The sequence below is a fragment of the Capra hircus genome, chromosome 13 (assembly GCF_001704415.2).
Source record: "Capra hircus breed San Clemente chromosome 13, ASM170441v1, whole genome shotgun sequence".
Taxonomy (NCBI): Eukaryota; Metazoa; Chordata; class Mammalia; order Artiodactyla; family Bovidae; genus Capra; species Capra hircus.
The window spans coordinates 77,743,620-77,763,348 of NC_030820.1; positions in this window are offsets into that span (position 1 = coordinate 77,743,620).

Genomic DNA, 19,729 nt, shown 5'->3' on the forward strand with positions numbered 1-19,729 from the left:
CTCTCCCTTGCCCTTTGGGTGCCTGGATGTTCCCCGCCCCGTGGAAGCCTGTGGGAAACAGACACTCAGCCCCCACCATTACGGAGCTGAGGACCAAGGCAAACGCCACCTCCCTAACCCCATTTGTGGCCTGGGCCCTGGGCACACATAACCTGGGCCCTGGGCGGTCGGAAGACTGATGGGAAGCTGCAATGTCAAAGTCCGTTCAGTACCAGCACCAGCGCATCAGCTCAAGTGCCTCTGGGATTTACCTGCTGAGGGGCAGAGTGGGTGGGGGGCTGACCTCGGGAGTGAGGTAGCTCAGTCTTTGGGTCAGGGGGTGAGGGGAGGGAGTCGCCATTTAGGAGGGAACCTCCCCAATCCCTGCTCCTTCAGTCCTGAAGAGTTGGCTGGTGACTGCCGCTTCTCCCCCACTTTTTGTCACCAGAGGATGCAGAGGAGGTGAGAGGCGAGGAGTCTGGGCAGAGAGTGGCCCTGAGCTCCCGTTTCCTGAGTGCTGCTGCACCGTGAGTGCGGAGCGTCACTGTTCACACGCTCAGACCCTCCTGTAATCGACACAGGCACCCAGGGAAGGGGCTACGCCTGTCTCACAAAAGTAAACTGAGGCCCACGATAGCGGGGTTACTGCTCAGGAGGAACAAGGCTGGAGCCAGTTAGCCAAGTTCAGCTCTGAAGTCTCTGGGGAAAGCTTGGTGCTGAAAGCCTGATTGGTAACCCCAGCCCTCACCCAAGTCCTGGGCCCTGCCTGGAGGAATCCTTGCCCCCCAGCTCAGGCACCTCGGAGTTAAGTGACATGTTTATGGTTTCACAGTTTGGAAGCAGCATTAAAGGAATTTAAACCTGAGCCCATCTTACGGCCCCTGAAGAGGGCTTGGAGAAATAGTTAACAGGTTGAGGGCTCTGATGGTGCTCCAGGCGGCATGTGGGGGCACTGTGGACAGAGCTGTGCCCAGAGGACTTGGGGAAATGTCATAAATGGGGGGACACCCACCATAGGCATATGCATCGCCAGGCTGAGGGCTCGAAGGGAAGAGGGAGGGTCTGTTCAAAAGCTGGGAAACGAGAGAGAGAGAGAGAGAGAGAGAGAGAGAGAGAACAGGATGGGGTGAAGCAGGAGGAGGCCAGGGGTGTGCCTCAAAGAGCGGGAATCACAGTGGATACACACTCAGCACTTACAGTGAGCGAGACCTTCGCACAGATGGATTTGCTGGTCTCTCCCAGCTGCCTGGTCGTGTTAACCACCGACCCATTTAGTGGGGTTGACCACTGAGGCTAGCTGGGAACCCTGAGCAATGTTTGCTTGGGACAGGAGAGTTGACAGAACACACTGACACCTCATAATCTTAGGCAGTTGCCCCACAGCCTGGCGATTTTTACCAGGGATAGAAGTGAGTGTCAGAAATTGAAGCTGGAGACACTGCCGGGCACCGGACCCTGAGCTCACCACATACTGGCTTATCAGCCTCTTGGAGACCCTGGCTTTTGTTATTGGCATTTTCCTGCCAATCAAGCCGGCTCAGAGAGGGGAGGCGACCTGTCCCAGGTTGCACAGCTAAGGGTCGCGACAGTCAGGATGAGAAAGAGAAGGGGGACTTCCCCATCTAAACACCTAAGGAATGGGTCCTCTCCCTAAATCCTATCTAGATCTCTCTGGGACTGTTTTGTCCCTGTTCCTGAGACACCAGGTGTTTTTTTTTTTTTTTTTCCACTTATTCCTTAAGCATGTATTGAGCACTTGCTCTGTGCCAGGCCCTATGCTGGGTGCTGCGGACACATTCCCAAAACAGAGATGATGAGTTTTGGGGACAGGCAGCAGATAGTGAGGACAAGATAATGACAGATGGGGACAAGGGCTCGGAGGAAGGCAGGTAGGGCAGGGCGGCGTGGGGGCATCCGGGAAGGCCTCTCCTAGGAGGAGGCATCCGCAGAGGCCAGGGTCAGGTGAGGCATGAGGGCCGGGAAGAGCCTCGGTTTTCAGAGCCCTCGCCCTGTGTCACCACGTGTGCCTTTTATCTGCGATAATCCGACGACTTGGGTGCTGTTTAACACCCCCTTCCCTAGTTGGACAAACAGGCCCAGAGAGGCGAAGGCACTGGCCCCGTGGCTGGGGAGTGATAGCACGAAGCCTTCTCCTGCTTCCCTCTCCCTGCCCCAAACCTTTCCTCTGCTCTTTTCTTCTGACACCCGCCCCCTCACCACAAACTTAGTCCTCTCTCAGCCTGGCTGACCACCTGGATGACCAGTGGTGGAGTCCCAGTGGTCCCAGCTGGCTAGCTTGCCAGCTGCCCCTCCTTAGGGGTTTTCAACCTTGTACTGACCACAGCCATGTATAGTGGGGTGATGGAGGCTAGAGAGGGCTGAGGAATCGGGGGGTTCCGGGGGCTCCAGCCTGCTGCAGTTTGAGCCCCTCCCAGGTGCCCACTGAGGCCAAGAGGTAGGAGTCCTATGTCAAAGACTGGGGAGCTGACACTTTGAGAAGGGACATCACTTGCCCAGAAAGCAGCAAAGTTAGAGTTTGAATCCATGTCTGAGACCCAGGCTAAGCCACTTTGTGGTGAGTTAGTTGCTGCATGTGGGGGAACAGATGGCCAGACCTTGGTTTTGCACTCTTTAGCCCATCTTTGAGTAAGAGGCAGGGGGAGGAAAAAGCCTCCGAGTTTTGTGCCTTATTTTCTGGATGACCTCCTGCAAGATCCTCAACCATTGTGGGCTGGGGCCTCCTCCCCCATGAACATAGAGTAGTACCAGCGTGGTTCACCTACTTAGCTGGCCCCCAGTGAGCCCAAGGCAGGCCCTGTGCCCCTGGGGCTGATCTTCTGCTGGGGGAGTTGGTTGATGGATTAGCGGGCTAATTTCAGAGCATGATGAAGACCTGGGGGAAAGTGGTAGAAGGTGACTGGGGAGAGTGTTTACAGGGCATTCCAGGCAGAAGGAGCACAGGTGCAAAGGCCCTGAACTCAGTGTGTTAGGGAAACAGTGACCAGCCTGTATGGTTGGCATCGAGGCAGCCAAGGGTGTGGTGGGGGAGGAAGACGGGGGTGGCTGGGTCCCTCACGCAGCGCTGTGGAGTGAGGCTCAGAAGGCTTGTCTGGGGATGAACGGCTAGATGTTCCCATCAGGGCCTGGCACCTGGAAAGCTCTTGACAAGTTTGTTGGTGGGATGAGACATGTCCCTCGGCCTCTCGGTGAGGCAACGTGCAGTGGGTGAAGGGCACACAGAGGCTGTGTGCCGGGGCCCGGGAGACCTTGCTGGTGCGGAGCCTCTGACCCAGGGCCTGAAGCCACGGGGAGCTGTTCAGCAGGCAGGAATGAGGGGAAGGCCATGCCAGGAGTGGGGCTTGGGAGGAGTGGAGGCGGGCAGCCAAGAGAGGGAGAGTTCTCTGGGAAGCAGTGAGAGCAGGGGAGAGGGTGCTGATGGGGGGTGGGCAGGCCTCCCAGCAGCCCGGGGCGGGGGGGCAGTAGGCGGTCAGAGGGGAGGCGAGAGCTGGACTCTAGGAGGAGTGTTTTCTTACTTGATTTCCTAAATAGCGTACGGTCGTGGTAGGAGGGTTGGAGCACACAGGGTATCAATAGGAGAAGGGAATACAAAGCACCTGTCATTCTCCTACCCAGAAATACAGACCCTCTTAACACTTGCTGTGTGGCCTTGGGGAATTTAGTTTACCTCTCTGAGCCTCTGTTTTCTTGTTTATAGAACAGAATAATAATAGTACCTGTCACGTAAAGTTGTTGTGAGAGTTAAATGAGTTAATCCACGCAGCATATTTAGAACAGTACCAGCACGCAGTCAGAAATAGCCATCATCACTAACTAACAATGATTTATAACATCATTACCGTCTCGGTGGGTGAAGAGCCCAGATGCTAGAATTTGGCCCCTATATTCTAGTTCGGAGTACCAGACCCCTTGTGAAGTCCCTTAGTCGTGTCCAACTCTTTGCAACCTCATGGACTGCAGCCTGCCAGGCTCCTCCGTCCATGGGATTTTCCAGGCAAGAGTATTGACTGGAGTGGGGTGCCATTTCCTTTCTCCAGGGGATCTTCCTGACCCAGGGCTTGAACCCAGGTCTCCCGCATTGCAGGCAGACGCTTTACCGTCTGAGCCACCAGGGAATCCCAGACCCCCTTACCTGTCTCCTGAAAAACATGTATGCAGGTCAAGAAGCAGAGGTTAGAACTGGACATGGAACAACTGACTGGTTGGAAATTGGGGAAGGAGTATGACAAGGCTGTATCTTGTCACCCTGCTCATTTAACTTATATGCAGACTATATCATGCAAAATGCCAGACTGGATGAATCACAGCTGGAATCAAGATGGTGGGGAGAAATATCAACAACATCAGGTATGCAAATGACACCACTCTTATGGCAGAAAGTGAAGAGGAACTAAAGAGCCTCTTGATGAGGGTGAAAGAGAAGAGTGAAAAAGCTGGCTTGAAATTCAACATTAAGAAACCTAAGGTCATGGCATCTGGTCCCATCATTTCATGGCAAATAGAAGGAGAAAAAGTGGAAGCAGTGTCAGACTTTATTTTGGGGGGCTCCAAAATCACTGTGGATGGTGACTGCAGCCATGAAATTAAAAAGACGCTTGCTCCTTGGAAGAAATGCTATAACGAACCTAGACAGCTTATTAAAAAAGCAGAGACATTACTTTGCTGACAAACATCTGTCTAGTCAAGCTATGGTTTTTCCAGTTGTCATGTATGGATGTGAGGTTTGGACCATAAAGAAGGCTGAGCACTGAAGGATTGATGCTTTCAAACTGTGGTGCTGGAGAAGACTCTTAAGAGTCCCTTGGGCTGCAAGGAGCCAATTAATTGACTAACCAGTCAATCTTAAAGGAAATCAACCCTGAATATCCATTGGAAGGACAGATGCTGAAGCTGAAGCTCCAATACTTTGGCCATCTGAGACCAAGAGTCAACTCACTGGAAAAGCCCCTGATGCTGGAAAAAACTGGAGGCAAAAGGAGAAGGGGGTGGCAGAGGATGAGATGGTTGGATGGCATCACTGACTCAATGGACATGAATCTGAGCAAGCTGTGGGAGATAGTGGAGGACAGAGGAGCCTGGCGTGCTGCAGTCTATGAGGTCACAGAGTCGGATGTGACTTTGTGACTGAACAACAACAAAATTCTAGTTCCAAAATCACCATTTCCTGGTTGTGTGACTTGGAGCAAGTGACTGTATCTCGCTGTGTCTGTTTCCCCATCTGTCACAAGAGGATAATATTCTTTATAGCATTTTGTAAAGTTTTAACAGGTTCATTTGTGCAGGGTGATAGTAGATAGAGACTTCTGTAAGCAGTAGTTATTTTCTTCCAGAATTTTTGTTCTTTGTGTATTTTTTCTTCAATATAGCAAATGTCTGTTTGATGCACACCACCTCCCTTTCTTCCTTAACAGTGGGACCTCTCTATTGCTAGGGGCAAGTGGCCTTACTAAGACTACATTTCCCAGCTTCTTTTGCAGCTAGGGATGACCAACAAGATATAAACAGAGATCGTGGGTGAGGTTTCCAGGAAGACTTAAAGTGGGCTGACTCAGCTGTGAGACATCTTCCCTTTTGCCTCCAACTCCCATTTCTTTCTGCTCAGATGTGATGGCTGGAGCTTCAAGGACCACTTTGAACATGAGGCAAACATTGAAGCCTGGAAGACACATGCTTAGAGTGGTGAAACCAAAAGATAAAAGGCATCTGGGTTCTTGGTGGTAATGCGACAACCACACCAGTCCTTGCCTGCCTCGCTCTGGACTTGTTTACGTGATTGGAAAATAAATCTGTGCTTATTGAGGTCCCTAACATTTTGGCTTCCCATTACCAGCAGCTGGATCTATTTCTAACTGATACATTTGCCAAAACGGAATCAACCTGTGTGGGCTGTTTTGTGACCTGCATTTCTTAGTGATGCCCTGATGCTTCCTTCTCTGAGAATGTCCTATTGCACATGAGCTCAATGCGAGGAGGTTGCTCTTTGCTTAGAAAGAATAATTTCCATGCAATGTGGTGGATTCTCTGTAGTCTTGCATAGGTCTTGTGACCCAGCCAGTGTTAGGGTAGGCATGGTCTTAACTGTTCTCCAGTTTTAGGTGCTGCTGCGGCAAGTTTGACCCTACCAAGGCATGGAAAGTGGGAGATGGTTGTGTCGATATAGCACTGGCTGATTTTCCCAAAGAAATGGGCAATCCAAATTTTTATGTGGAACCATTTTCTGTCTTAACAGCTTTATTGGTTTATAACTGGAATAGAATAAACTGCACTTTCCTGAATTGTGGGGCTTCTTAAGTGGTTCAGTGGTAAAGAATCCCTGCTAATGCTGGAGATACAGGTTCAGTCCCTGAGACAGGAAGATCCCCTGGAGAAGGAAATGGCAACCCACTCCAGTATTCTTGCCTGGGAAATCCTATGGACAGAGGAGCCTGGCGGGGCTACTGTGCACGGGGTCACAAAAAATGCTGGATATGACTTAGCGACTAAACTAGAAACAATGGGGTGGCAGGATTTCTTTCTATCCATTTCAGTTGCAGATGTAACGCACGAGGGAATCGGTCAGGAAAGTGTTTTCCCATCCTCAGGTGCCTCCTCTGAGACTCTGAATCCAGCGCCTGTTCTGACAGGCTTGAATCGGGACCTGGGAATGGACAGCGTCTCTTCTGCTGACCCCAGTGAGCTCACACCCCGCTCCACACTGTCCTCACATGAGCCACTGGGGAGGCCCTCGGTTTGGAAACGGAGAGGGCCAGCCCCCCGGCTGCAGCTCACAGAGCCTGCTGGCAGCTGCGCTGCGGCCAGACACCCCACACCACCCCAAACAACCCCTTTGCCCCAAGTGGCCGCTGCCGCCTGCCCCTCTGAGCCTGTGGCCCGCCAGGGCCGAGAGGCACCTCAGCCAGCCCGCCCGGGGCTGGCCCGGCTGGGGTCTCTGCGAGGTGAGTCCACAGGCCAGGGAGCTGGGCGGGTGAGCTTTGACTTCTGCAGCTGGCCCCAGACTCCTGCCTCGCGGGCCCTGGCCTGCAGAGCCCTGGAGGTGGGAGGTGGCCGGGGAGGAGGCGAGCCCCCTGGAGAAACTGGTGGGTGGTGGTCAGTAGGCTGTGGAGGAGACAGAACTGGGCAAGGAGTCAGGCCGCCTGGGCCGCCTTACCCAAGCCAGGCCTCGGGCCTCTTGTGCCAAACGGGGCCAGTCGCCAAGATCGCTTGCCGGTTGGAGGGACACACAGGTGATATCTTTCCTTTCGTCTTCAAACTCCGGTGTAGCATGTGAGCTAGTCACGCTTCCCGGTTCTTGGGGTGAAATTGCCGTCAGCCCCTTCAAGATGTGCAGCGCATTTTGTTTCACTTTCTGCCTCCATCCTGGCTCCCCACATCCATTCTACCCACTTCTCACCTCACCCCCGCACTAATGTGGTTAATATCTATCCTTATTCATGCATCTCATCATCTCATGTCTTTTCTTCCTAGTGAAATATACACAAACGGGAAAGTACACACAACATAGGTTCACAGCTCAGTGGACTTTCCCTGTGCAGACCTGTGTGTGTAACCACCATCGAGACCCCCAGACGACTTTCCCAGAACTCCTGTCACCTCCGCTACCTGTGGGTAATCATTGTCTTGATCTCGAACAGCAAACGTTAATTTTGCCTGCTTCTGCACTTTATATAAGCGGGATCACACAATATGCCTTCTTTTGCGTCTGACTTCTTTCTGTGTGTGTGTGTGTGTGTCTGATTTCTTTTTAAGCAGTTTGCTCATTTATTCTGGGCTGTGCTGGGTCTTCGCTGCTGTGCAGGCTCTTCTCCAGCTGTGCCGAGTGGCGGCAACTCTCCAGTTGTGATGCGCGGGCTTCTTACTGTGGTGGCTTCTCTCGTGGCCAAGCTCAGCCACCATAGTTGTGGCGCACGGGCTTAGCTGGTCCTCGGCATGTAGTATTTTCCTGGATCAGACACCAGACCGGTGTCTCCTGCATTGGCAGGTGGATTCTTTCTCTGTCGCTGAGCCGCCAGGCAAGCCCCAGTGTCTGACTTCGTCCGATTTCCTGTGTATTAGCGTTTGTCCCTTTTCGTTACTGCATGGACGCCAAATACCACAATGTCTTTACCCGTTTTGTTGCTGAGGGACATTGGGGTTGTTTCCAGCTTTTAGGTCTTCAGAGTTGAGGCTGTGGAGAACACTGTAGAATACACGTCTTTTGGTGAACATATGTGCATATTTCAGCTGGGCATATACCCAGGAGTTCCTTGCTGAGTCATAGCAAATGCTATGAGTATGTGCTTTAATTCCTGGTAGTCATATTCAGTCCTAGTTCTTATTCCATTTCAACTCTTTTTTTTTTTTTTTATGTTTTAAAAATACTTTCTGTCTTGGTCAGTTTGGTTGCCATAACAGAATACCATAGGCTGAATGACCTCTAAACAGGAGAAATCTCTCTCTCACAGTTCTGGAAGCTGAGAAGTTCAAGTTGCCGGCAGATTTGGTGTCTGGTGAGGTCCTGATTCCTAGATGCTGGGTCCTCACAGGTGCTAATCTCATTCCTAAAGGGACCTAATCACCTCCCCAAGACTCTCTCTCTAAATACCTGCACGTTGGGTTATTTCCATGCATGAATTTATAGCACTTTTTACTTTGAAAAAAGATCTCACGTTTATAGAAAAGTTCTAAATATGGTAAAAGAACATTTTTCCCCCCTGAATTATTTGAGAATTGATTGTTGACCTATTGCCTGATCACCCCTTGATACTTTGATGTATACTTCCTACAAACAGGGTATTTCTATGTAACCACCATCTAACTATCAAAATTAGGAAATTAACATTTTGCATTACTGCCAGGCCCTCAGACGCATTCAGGTTTCACCAGATGCCCTAATAATGCCCGGTAAAAGGATGCAGCTCAGAGCACACGCTGTATTGAGCTGCCATGTCTCTCTAGTCTCCTTTAATCTGGAACAGCTCCTCAGTCTTTTCTCGATTCTCGTGACCTTGACCCTCTTGAGGTTGACAGGCCAGCTGTTTTGTAGTGTATCCCTCACCTTGGGTTTGTCTCTTGTTTCCTTGTGGTTAGATTCAGGTCATGCCTCTTCATACCATGCAGATAAATCACAGTAGTGATGCTGTGTTCTTTTCTTTGTCCTGTTGTTGATGGTGTTTACTCCCTCCCCTTGCCCCCAGTTTTACCGAGAAATAATTGATGTATAGCATTGTATAAGTTAAAGGTTTGATGCTTTTGAACTGTGGTGTTGGAGAAGACTCTTAAGAGTCCCTTGGACTGCAAGGAGATCCAACCAGTCAATCCTAAAGGAAATCAACCCTGAATATTCATTGCAAAGACTGATGCTGAAGCTGAAGCTCCAATACTTTGGCCACCTGATGCGAAGAGCTGACTCATTGGAAAAGACCCCGACGCTGGGAAAGATTGAAGGTGGGAGGAAAGGGGGACAACAGAGGATGAGATGGTTGAATGGCATCACCAACTCGATGAACATGAGTTTGGGTAAGCTCCGGAAGTTGGTGATGGGCAGGGAAGCCTGGCGGGCTGCAGTCCATGGGTTGCAAAGAGTCGGACACAACTGAGCGACTGAACTGAAGTTAAAGGTGTACAACAGAATGATTTGATACATGCATTTGAGACATGTATTATAAGGTGATCACTACAATAAGTTAACACCCCTCCCCTCACATGGTTATACCATTTTTTCCTTGTGTTGAGGATGGTGGTGTTACTTCCATCACTGGAAGAGATTATCTGTCATGAATGTCTGTGAAGTTACTTTTTTTCCCCTTTGCAATAGATGATTGTTTGAGGGGAGGGACTTTGAAACCATGTAACCATCCCATTGCTCATCAAGCTTTCAATTACTAATTTATTTTTGTTAGTTTCTTGGCCTTTTGACTTGTTGCCACCATTCTTTAAGCACTTCCCCAGCCTTGTAGCAGGAGGTGTTTCGGGTTCAGATAGTGCTTTCCTTGCTCCAGCCCTGGAATCAGCCATTTCTCCAAGGATCCTGGGCTCCTTTCCCTAGAGAACAGTAGAAGCCGATATCTTGGCAGGAAGTGTGCTTATCGCTGCTGGAGTCTGTCTACTCCCAGGCTGTCTTAGGACTGTGTGTCTATAAATACGCACACACATGTATGTATATTTACATACTTATGTATCTAGACATATGTTTACATACACATTATCGCTACTTCTGCACCTGTCTATCATCATCATCGGCCATCATCTATTAGAAGACTATGAGTTTCCAGCTGATAACTCAAGGTCCACTCCAGCACCCCAACACTGATTTCTGTTTGTCTCTCTGTCCAAATTGGGAACTCTCTTTTCAACAGGGAGAAAATTGGCTCCCATTACCCTCAGTATATCTCCTCATTTGACGGTCCCCTGCATGTCACCGATTTCCTATCTCTGCACACCGCCCTCCCCTGACCCCCTCAGCATGCCCCAGCTGGATGCCTCCTCCGGCCCCTGCACTGTGTCATCTCTCTTGTGGATGATTTCAGTTCCATTCCCTCATGGTCTTTATGCATTTTTCTTTTTAATTTTTATTTACTCTGAATGTATAACATATGCTCATTATTCAAAGAACATGAACGAGTCTGCAGTGAAGAGCTGGTCCTCCTTCCACGTCAGCCCTTGCACTCTCAACTCCCTTCCCCAGAGGCCACTGCAGCGCGCAGCAGTGTTTCTTGTTTCAGACAGTCTGTGTGAACTGGAGCGCACCCCGTATTTACATCACGCTTCTTATCATACTGCTTGCCGTTGTGGTCTGTGCTTTGTTTTTCTCATCCAGCTCTGTATCATATCACCACTGCAGAGCTGCCTCGATCTTTTTAGTGATCACACAGTACTCCATTGCATGGATGTACCACAATCATGCAGCCTGTCCTCTTTTGATGGAGATTTAAGTTGTCTACACCTTTCTCTAGCTCAGACGATACTTCAGCGGACCACCGTTTCCAATCTGTTCCCGGCAGATGATGCTTTAGAGATGTCTCCATGCTGCTCTGGCGCCTCTACTGCCTTTTGCTCAGATGCACACCATTCTTGTGGTGTGTCTGCCGCATTTTCATGTGCCCTCCCCCTTATGATGGACACTGACACGGCTTCCAAGTCCCCAAAGCCGCAAACACTGTAACGATGTCATTGAATGTGCCTTTGTGCAGGTTGGATTGTCTGAATGCTGAGATGGAGTTTGGGGAGACTGATTAAGGGATTTTGTGTGTGTGTGTGTGTATGTGTGTGTGCGCTATAACTGTTGACTTTATTCAGGGGGGAGAAGAAAGATGAACTCAATACAATTGGGTTATTTCTCAAATAATCTGGAGAGGGGCGAGCCTCTGGGGACCTAGGGAGGCAGGCTGGGACTCTCTGGAAACTAGTGTGAACTGAGGCTGACCCTCCATGGTTCCCTTGCCACTGCCAGTTTCTCCTCATTGCCCTTTCTCCTTCTGACTCCCCGTGGGGCGCACAAGTCAGGTGGGTATGGCTCACTAGGTGTTTGTCACTTGGATGTTTGACCTGGAATAAATGACCTCCCCCTTCTAAGCCTCAGTTTCCTCATCCGTGTGATGGGTCTCTCACATTCCTGACTGTTTTGCAGCATGAGGCTTTGTAGAAAGTAAGCCCTTGATAAACAAAAGGGTCCCCTTAAATTAGGGTCCCCAGATCTTTGTGGCATAAATCTCTACCTCAGGCTCAGATCTGGGGACACAGTCCCTCAAGGCAGTGAGAAGGGGAGGACCAGGGAGTCAGGGGTGTTGAACTGGGGTTGTTATGATGCCAAGAAGTGTTGTAACCAGACTTTCAATTTGGTAATGTTTGAAGCAAAAGTGCTAATCTAGATGGGGATGGGTACTCATTTTATTCATTCACCCATTCATTCATTTATGTTTCTTTCAACAACTTGTGACTTTGGACAAGTGACTTAACTTCTCTGTGTCTCAGTTTTTTCTTCTGTAAAATGGGAATAATAGTACCTAGGCTCGGTGACATTAAATGAGATGACACAGGCAAACTGCTTAGAGCAGTGCATGTAGGACCTGTTCAATAAAGATAGTTATTATCACAAGTAATTTTCCCAACAAATCATTTACTGAGAATCTGCTACATGCCAGGGTTAGTTGTCTCTTTCTGCCAACAACTAGAGCCACCTGGAGCCTCAGAGTCTATAAAATCAGAGCCCAGAAATGATGACATGATCTCAGGGTGTAACCACCCCCACCTAGCAATCTGGATGATGTCCTGTAAGCCCCCACCACCCAGCTCCTCAGAGGCTGTGACAGCCTCAAACCTTCTCCAACAGCACTGATCTGCACCCTCGTCTTTCTCAGATGCTAAGTTATGTCCGACTCTTTTGTGAGTCCATGGACTGTAGCCTCCCAGGCTCCTCTGTCCATGGGATTCTCCAGGCAAGAATACTGGAGTGGGTTGCCATTTCCTTCTCCAAGGGATTTTCTGGACCCAGGGATCGAACCCGGGTCTCTTACAGCTCCTGCATTGGCAGGCAGATTCTTTATCTCTAGTGCCACCTGGGAAGCTGGAACCCTTGTGAACTCAGGGAAAATCAGACTCAGGCAGCAAACCTTCATTTGTGCAATGGGCACTCCTCTTTTTAAGCCCTAGACATAGCTGAAGGTCCAAACTGCCCTTTCTTTGCAGTCCCTGGGAGAAAGTAGGCAGCGTAAGTTGGCCAGGGCTCACTTGGTGCCTGATGCCACGAGTTGAGTGTGGACCAGGGTTTCTCAACCTTGGCACTGTTGGCATGTGAAGCGGGATCATTCTTTGTTGTGGGGCATTGTCTTGGGTATTGCAGTATCCCTGGCCTCCACCCACTAGGTGCCTAGTAGCATCCCTGCCCCCAGCTGTGACAACCAAAAATGTCTCCAGACATTGCCAAGTGTCCCTTGGGTGGGGGGCAAGACCACTCAGGGTTAAAGCCCCTGGTTTGGAGGGTGCAGAGGCTGGGCTGAGTCCCCACTGGCTTGCCATGTGACATTGGAGAAGTCCTCTGCCCACTCAGGGCCTTGGGTCCCATCCCATCAGGGGATCAGGCTGAACCAGCACAAAGGGGCCTCCAGTCTGGTCTGACTAGAACTCTGGGCTCCTGGGTACTCCCATCTCTCTGTGCATCTTGGTTGCAAGTTCCAGGAGGTAAGGTGAGGGTTAGAGCCTGGGAGACAGCCTGGGGATAGCCCTGTGCTTGTTCTTCTAGGCCATGTCTGGCCCTCCCTCCAGTGGCAGGAGAGATAATAATTATAAAATCAGGCCTTAGGTTGTGTCTCCTTTAATCCTTTCAATACCTCTAGGCGGTGGGAACTTTTATTATCCTTATTTTCCAGCAATAGGACAAATCACGATTGTGCGCTGCTTACCAGGACACACAGGAAGAACACGGCATCACTTCTATTGTCTCCCTGCAAAGATGCACAGCCTGAATCTAACTAGGAGGGAGCATAGAGCAAATCCAGAGTGAAGGGCGTGTTACAAAAGAGTTAGCCTGTCATCCTCAAAAGCAGGATGAGAACACCCCGGAGAAGCCGAGGGACTATTGAAAGAACCTGTGTATGCCTGAGGGAAGCGAGGAATCCTTCCGGACCGGAAAAGAACCATAGAGACTCTCGTGAGGATGATCACAGCGTATTGGGCTGCTGTGTGGGCTTGGTAGCCATGCTGCACTGATGCTCTGTCCTGAACCTGATAGCAGTACTGGCTGTGTGATGGGGGAGGGGGAGAGGCTTAGGAGATGTGGCTGGAGGGTTTAGGAGTAAACGGACAGCATGTCTATAATTGGGTTTCTCTGGTAGCGCAGTGGTAAAGAATCCTCCTGCCAACGCAGAAGACGCAGGAGACATGGGTTCCATCCCTGGGTCGGGAAGATCCCCTGGAGGAGGAAATGGCAGCCCACTCCAGTATGCTTGCCTGGAGAATCCCATGCACAGAGGGGCCTGGCGGGTTACAGTCCAGGGGGTCGTGAAAGAGTTGGACACGACTTAGTGACTAAACAACGATGCCTACAACTGGCTCTCAAATGACGCAGGATAAGAGAGAAATATGAATAGAGGGGAAGTGATAAAGTAAGTGGGACAAAATATAAACAATCTGGCTGAAGGATGTTATAGCTTGACTGAAAAGTCCCTGTAACTCTTGTCATTTTTTATGAGTTGAAAGGTTACACCAAAATAAGTTTAAAAACAAATATAAAGAGCTGACCTTCAGTATACCCAAGAGAAATGAAAATACATGTCCACAAAAAGACCTGTAAGCATTTTCCCAGCAGTTTTGTTTATAGGAGCCCCAGACTAGAAACAACTGAGATGCTTTTTAGCAAGTGAGAAGAGCAACAAATTGTAATCCACCTATAAATGGAATGTTATTCAGCAATGATATGGAGTGAGCTGTGGATTCATGCACGTTATGGATGAATCTTAAAAGAATCTTGTGGAGGGAAGCAAGGCAGACACAGAAGCCCACGTCCTGTGTGTGATTCCTCCGATACAAAGTTCGAGAATTGGTCAGACAAATCTAGAAGTCAAAATATTGGTTCCTTTTGTGGGCAGAGGTAGCGTCTGAGAAGGGGCATGGATCAGCCTTCCCGGCTGCTGCAGAAGTTCTATGTCTTGATCTGGCTGGTGGTCACATGCATTTATACATTAAAAAATAGGCGCTGTGATAAAAATTCATTGACAAAAGTTTGTTGACAGAAGTTCCTTTTCTGCACGTTATCCTACGTAAGTTAAACTCAAAAGTAAAACAATAAAAAAATTAAAGACGAGCATTGGACATAGGAGAATGAGATGGGCAGGGAGTGGAGAGTGGGGTTAAGGGGAATAAAAAATGAAACCAGAGAGGAGCCTTGTGTGGACAATGAAGACACCGCTGTGAACTGAGGAGTCCGCTCAGATAACCTGGCCTTTTTGGTCCTTGAGGTTCAAAAGGAAAAACAACAGCCAAAAAAATCCACACGAGCTCAGAGGTGGAGATGTCCTTGCCTGGTGGGTGTGGCAGAGGCAGGATTTGAACCCGGGTCTGGGGGGGGCCCTGGAGTGTGCTCCTTACCCAGTGCTCTGGCCTGGATTCAGCGGGCTGGACAGCCGTGCTGGGCTCCCCGGGGGCCTGGCGGGGGATTATGAAACCTGTTCCAGCCCAGAGCTCAGGCTCAGGGCTCCAAGTGTGGAGGGGAGGCAGTGGGGCAGAGGGCGGCCCCGCCTGCACCTCCCATGCTGGGAGCCTGGTTTTCTGGCCCGTGGCAGCCCTGCCAATCTCCGCCCGCGTCCTGCCGGCCTTTGCCTTCCTTCCTGAGCCAGTGTGTGGGCTCTGGTGCCGATCCCAGCTCTGCCCTCATCTGCTGGTGTGACCTGGGCCGAGCAGCTCCCTACTTTGTGCCTCAGTTTCCACTTCCAGAGCCTGCCCACGAGGGCATCTAGCTAATATAGCGCCGATGAGCAGACTCAAGGAGTTCAGTGTGTGCAGATCTCAATACCACGCCCACCCGTCCCAAGCACACAATCATAGGAGCCGCAGTTGGTGGTGTTATTGCTACTTGCAGGAAGGAGGGAGTCTGTGTTGCCCTTAGACCTAGGAACACCAGTGTGGTAAGGCAGCTGGCATGAGATGGAAAGTTCTGGAGAAAGGAGCTTGATTCAGACCGCCTGAAGATTACTCAGAAAACTCACTTATTTCCCTTTCTGAGGCTTTAGAAAAATTTTATTGTTAATTAGAGGATAATTGCTTTACCATGCTGTGTTGGTTTTTGCCATACAACAATGTCAATCAGCCAAAAATATCCATATATCCCCTCCCTTCCACCCTCATCTCATCCTGCCTCCATCCCACCCCTCTAGGTTGTCACTGTGCTCTGCTTAGCAGCCCAGTCGTGTCTGACTCTCTGCAACCCCACGGACTGGAGCCCGCCAGGGGATTTTCCAGGCAAGAATACTGGAGTGGGTTGCCATGCCCTCCTCCAGGGAATCTTCCCCACCCAGGAATCGAACCCAGGTCTCTCACATTGCAAGCAGATTCTTTACCGTCTGAGCTATCAGGGAAGCCCAAGAACACTGGAGTGGGTAACCTATCCCTTCCGCAGTGGATCTTCCCGACCCAGGAATCAAACTGGGGTCTCCTGCATTGCAGGCGGATTCTTTACCAGCTGAGCTACCAGGGAGCACTGTTATATACTAACTTCCCAGCAGCTCTATTTTATGTGTGGTAATATATATATATATATATATATATATTTCAATGCTCCTGCTCAGTTTGTCCCACCCCCTGCTTCCCCTGATGAGTTCACAAGCCTGTTCTCTATGTCAGCGTCTCTATTCCTGCCCTGCAAATAGGTTCATCAGTACCATTTTTCTAGATTCCTTATATATGCGTAATCTGCAATATTTGTTTCTCTCTTTCTGACTTACTTCACTCTGTACAAGTGGATGAATCACTCTGAGTTTTGAGGAAGTCCTTGGTAAGCTAAGGTGAGACCCGCACGGGCTTCACCAGCCTGCACCCCAGGCAGGCGCTCAGGGCCCTGTGCTCGGGAGGGCCCCGTACTTGGGTTAATGCTCTGCTGTTGCGTTTTGAGATTCTTAGTGGTTTCAGAACCCGAGTCTCCTCATTTTCTTGGAGCCAGGCTTGTGGCGTCCAGCAAGGTCACTGAGCACTTTCACCAGAGTTTCTCCTTAGACGTTCAGGAGCATTCTCTGAGTGTAGGTATCACCATCACTAACCTTGCTGACCTCAGTTTTCCTCACCTGGGAAGAAGGAAGAAGTACTTTGTGCAGGGCTAAGGGAGACAGGAGAGGAACTCTGTTTTCTGGTTCCCAGCTGCCATCCGTGGGCTGAGCTAAGGTGAAACTCAGGAAGATTAGGCCTTGGTGGGGCTAACCATGTGCCCCTGGAGCACACAGCAGGTGCTTACTAGATGCAAGTTGCTCACTGATGCCTTGAGTGACCTCTTTGCCTTTTTTTTCTAATGCTGCTAGTGAGACATGCATTCATTCTCTTAAGGCGTGAAAACATTTCTGATGAGGCTCGCTTGCCCCGGAGCCAATCCCTTCCTCACCCTCCTTGGAGGGTTTTATGATTTGGGGGTGCAAACTTCCGGACCCTGGTCTATGCATCACTTCGATCTGTGTGCCGGTGTGGACCTCCCCGGCAGCCCACTGGTTACTTTCCACTGCAGGGGGTGCAGGTTCTATCCCTGGTTGGGGAACTAAGATCCTGCATGCTGTGCGGTGCGGCCAAAAAAAAAAAACCAAAAGGTGTGTGCCAGGGTGCCTTTTATTCCACGGACAGAGGAGCCTGGCGCGCTACCGCCCATGGGGTCACAAAGAGCTGGACGCAGCTGAGCGACTAACACTTTCACTTTTGGGCTTCCCTCACGGCTCAGAGGGTAAAGAATCTGCCTGCAATGCAGGAGACTTGGGTTTGATCCTTGGGTTGGGAATCCCTGGAAATGGGAATGGCTGCCCACTCCGGTATTCTTGTCTGGAGGATTCCATGGACAGAGGAGCCTGGTGGGCTGTAGTCCATGGGGTCACAAAAGGTCAGACACATCTGAGCAACTTACGCTTTCACGATTGTCTTTTCCTTCCTTCCTTTTCTCCTGTTATACTTTTTAAAAGGCGAGTCTTTTATGGAAGTGTAGCCTGGGTACATTTTCACCAGCCTCATCCACCCAAAGCCCACTCTGTGGGCATGTCCTCTTGTGGCTTCCCACCTCCTCCCTGTTTTCTAGCCCCTCTCTCTGTTCCTGAGTCCCCGTCTATTAGTCCTGTCTGTAAGTGGAGCATCCGTGATCCTTCGTGATAGCCACCCACTTGGTGCCCAATAAGTAAGTGGCTGGTAGATGAACTCACGGAAACAAAGGGAAAAAACAAAACCCAGCTCTGGGTCACTGAGGGCCCCGTCGAGGCGGCTCTTGGTTAGCTGGCATCTGTCGTGAAAGCTGTGGAAGCGCAGACCATCTGGTACCTGAGCGGCGCGTTTTCCAGATAGGAACACCGAGGGTGTCACGGGGTCCCTGGAGGAGCTGACGGGATGGCGTTGGGTGGGGGGGCACCAGTCTCTGGGATCACTGAACCTCAGGGCTCCAGTATTCTTCGGAGGTCCCACAACTGGGAAGTGACCTCATGGCGTCCTGGACCCAGAGCCTCTGATGCCACTTTCCACGTTTCCCTGTTGCTGTCTGAGATGTCTGTGACCCTGCATCCGGCACACAGAAGACTCTTAAGGATGTGCTCCAGGAATGAGCACAACCTGGGCTAAGTCCCCGCATACAGCAGAAAGCAAGCCCCAAACCGTGTCTTCATGGCGTTTGCACCCTCATGGAGGGAGGTACAGCCAGTCAGACGGTGAGCGCTGTGAAGAGAAATAAAGGAGAGCCTGCAGCCCTCGGGGCTCCTCTGTCCATGGGGACTCTCCAGGCAAGAGTACTGGAGTGTGTTGCCACGCCCTCCTCCAGGGGGTCTTCCCAACCCAGGGATCGAACCCGGGTCTCCCACATTGCCTGAGCCACTGGGGAAGTCCGCAGAAGAGGAAGGAGAGGGAATTCTCTGGCGGTCCAGGGTTTGAGGCTCCATGCTTTCATTGCCAAGGGCCTGGGTTTGATCCAGGAACTAAGATCCTGAAAGCCTTGCAGTGTGGCCAAAATAATTAAAAAAAAAACAAAACACTTTGATTATAAAAAGAAAGAAGGAATGCTGGGGTGTGTGTGTGTGTGTGTGTGTGTGTGTATGTGTGTGTGCTTGTGTGTGTGAGATGTTGCATTTAACTACAGAGGTCAGGAAGGGCCTCAGTGAGAGAGGCTGTGTTTAAGCAAAGGCCTGGAGGAGGAGGGAGAGTGGGACAGGGACCAGCACGTGCAAAGGCCCTGTGGTGGGGGAGCCGCTTGGGGGCTGCTGGGAGTGAGGGGGACAAGCAGGAGAGGCGCTAGAAGGCGGTGTGTGGATGTGGTCATGGAGGGGTGGCATTCTGAGCAGAGGGGGATATGATTTGATTTCTCCCCCCAGGGTTATGGGTGGTGGCAGCCAGGGAGAGGAGAGACTGGAAAGAAAGAACGGTGGAAAGTGCTGAGTCCAGGGCCTGGTACACAGTAGGCACTCAATAAATAGCATCACGGTACTGTGGAGGCTTTGAATGGAGTGACCTGCTAAGCTTTAATGGAGGCCTTGCAGGTTGGGTGAGGCCCGAGGGGACCCCTTACGGAAGGCTTGGAGCCCCCTGATGAACTGGGTGGGGGAGAGGCAGGGGAAGACCCCCTGCAGTGCGGCAGGACTGGCCGGTGAGCGGGAGGAGGGGCCAGGCCGGGGCTGGCAGGGAGCCGGGAGCTGGTGGGGGCAGGGGACTGGTTCTCTGGCGGGAGAGGCAGGAAGCGCCCCGCAGCTCCCTGAGGCCTCTTCTGTACGGCTTCCGGGGAGTCTGATTCCTGGCTGGTGGCCTCTGCTCTGTGGCTCCTACCCCAGGCCTCCCAGGCCTCCCAGCATCCCTCTCCCGCACGCGCCATAGCTGGCTCCCCCATCGGCTTCGTCCTCCCTGGCCAGCACATCCTTGCTCACACCTCCGCCTCACCCCTCCTCACCTCCCGCCCGCCCTCCTCTTTGGAGGGCCGCTCGTCCAGCCCCCAGCTTCTGCTCCTCTGTCTCCTGCTCTGCCCATGCTGCTGCCTCGTCGACCAATGACTTTCCCTCCCCTCTCCCCCAGGTTCATGCCTACTCCTGACTTAACCCTCATTGGA